We start from the raw sequence: 2,713 nt of genomic DNA, 5'->3' as shown, positions 1-2,713 counted from the left end.
AGGTGCTCGTTTGGGGGGGGTTTTAATTTCCCCACAACCATGAAAGTCCGAGGGAGAATTATTATTCCCATTAAACCGTTGATAAATGCAAGGCACAAAAAGGATTTGTGACTTTCTCATAGGCCATAGTTGGTAAAGGACAGATCTCAGGTATGGACCCAGGACCTCAGGTTCTATGTCAAATGTTTTTGGATGGATTTTGAACATTAACATTATTCTTAAAATGGTATCATCTGAAGGTCAGGATGGTGGTTACCTGTGGGGTGGGAGAGAGGATCGACTGGAAATGGGCATGAATGAACTCCTTAAGAAGGATGATAGTCCTATAGTTATAGCCATATGTAAAAAGTCAGTGAATTGTACACTTAAGATTTATGCATTTTATCATATGTAAATTATATCTCAAAAGGTACCGTAAAAAATAACACTTCTTGTCCTACCCTGATGCAAGTGTGTGATGTATTCTTTTCCACTTAAACTGAAAACACTTTTCCACGTTGTTTCATAATGTGCATATTTGTCATTTTTAAATGATGATGATACTTTCAGAAATATTTTCCTATTCCTTTCACTTTGATTCTTCTTCTTCTTTTTTCCATTTTGATTCTTAAAGTCTTTCTGCAAGGATAGGAAGGGCCAGCATTGTTTTCCTCATTTAGTAAATAAAAGGAAATAAGACTCAGAAATTAACTAATTTTACTTACAATTTAGTTTCAATCTGCTTCCAAAAAATATTAGAGATGGAAGTTAAGGGGTTTGTTCAGAGCCATAAAGAAGTAGGGACAGAGTAAGGTGAGCTTTGGTTGTGGTGCTCGTTCCTCTGGGCCACAAGTTCCCATAGTGACCTTCCATCCGTTCATCTGACTGGTGTGTGCGCTGGGGCTCAGTTCAACTGTCCGCGTGCCACCCGGGCATCAAACTGGCCTCTGATCCTAAATTTAAGGAGAGAAAATAAGAAAAGAATATGCAACACAGTTGCATGTCTAAGATCCCGACCACCTGTTTTAAATTGCATAAGCTATACATTAAAAAAATTTTTTTGAAGATTTTATTTATTTGTCAGAGATTGAGCACAAGCAGGGGGAGTGGCAGGCAGAGGCAGAGGGAGAAGCAGGCTCCCCACTGAGGAGGGGGCCCATTGTGGGACTCAATCCCAGGACCTTGAAATCATGACCTGAGCCAAAGGCAGATGCTTAACCGACTGAGCCACCCAGACGCCCTAGCTTTTTCTTTTTGAGAACGATTTCCTTATGTGCAATTTCTTCAAAGTGTTATTACTGGGTTCAGTAACATTATTTTTAGATCGTAATACATTTTACTAAATCCAAGGAAATGATCCCACTTTCCAAAATACCAACAGCAGTAACCCCATCCCTGCCCGGCAGGTCTTTTCACAGATATGCTTGATTGGGAGGGTTCTTCTCTGCCCCACCCTCGGCAGTGTTGTACTGTGGTATCCTACCCCTGTTCTTTTTCTTTTTCTTTTTTTTTTTTAAGATTTTATTTATTTATTTGTCAGAACGAACAAGCAAGGGGAACAACAGGCAGATGGAGAGGGAGAAGTAGGCTTCCCGCTGAGCAGGGAGCCCCATGCAGGCTCGATTCCAGGACCCCAGGATCACGCCCTGAGCCGCAGGCAGACGCTTAAAGACTGAGCCACCCAGGCGCCCCTCCTACCTCTATTCTTATCACAAATCCAATCCCAAACTCAAAAACAGTCACGAACTCGTGTATGGTCTCTATGGCCCATTTGAAAATTTTAAAAAAGCAGTCATGATAAGGAGTGTAGTAGGTGTTATGTCTTTGCTGATACTTAATGGATACAGTAGTCCCCCCCCCATCTGTGGAGGATACATTCCAGGACTCCCAGTAGATGCCTGGAATCATGGATAGTTCTGAACCCTAAATACATTATGTTTTTTTCCGATGTATACACGTCTTTGATAAAGTTTAATTTATAAGTTAGGCACAGTAAGAGCTTAATAACAATAGTAATAAAATAGAATAAGTATAATAATATGCTATAATAAAATGTATGTGAATATGGTCTTTCTCACAGATTATCAGACTATACCCTTGTTCTTATGATGACATGAGATGATAAAATGCTTCCACGATGAGACGAAGTGAGATGAATTTCATGGGTGCTGTGACGTAGCGTCAGGCTACTGTGTATGTCATAAGGAGGTCGTCTGCTTCCTGACCACAGCTGACCCTGGGTCACTGAAACCTCAGAAAGCAAACCGCAGATAAGGGGGACTGTGGTGTTGGGGTTTGGTTTGTCACAGACATCATTCTGTCCGTTGTCTGTGTTTTGCCACTGTGATGGTTTACTGGGCAGAGAAACGTCTTGACTTTTGTTTGTTTCTTTTTATTATTAAAGTGATATGTGCAATAAAGAAGACATAGCAAAGCAAATATCCATCATTTGATAGTTTTATAGAAGTAAGAGTTCAACAGACCGTTACTGAGTGGGTCCCCAACCTCCTGAGCGCAGATGAGAGGAGGTGCTCAAGTGTTTTCTCTCTCCTCTTTCTCAACAGACATCCTCAACCCAGCGTTGTGTCATGGGTTTAACGATATTGTATGGATGTTAATACTTCTTTAATAAAGGGATAAACACTATAGAAACTCTTTTTTTTTTAAAGATTTTATTTATTTATTTGACAGAGAGAGAACACAAGCAGGCGGAGTAGCAGGCTGAGGGAGGGGG

Source organism: Ailuropoda melanoleuca, chromosome 1, assembly GCF_002007445.2.
Source record: "Ailuropoda melanoleuca isolate Jingjing chromosome 1, ASM200744v2, whole genome shotgun sequence".
Taxonomy (NCBI): Eukaryota; Metazoa; Chordata; class Mammalia; order Carnivora; family Ursidae; genus Ailuropoda; species Ailuropoda melanoleuca.
Note: the sequence above shows the minus strand (reverse complement) of the source record.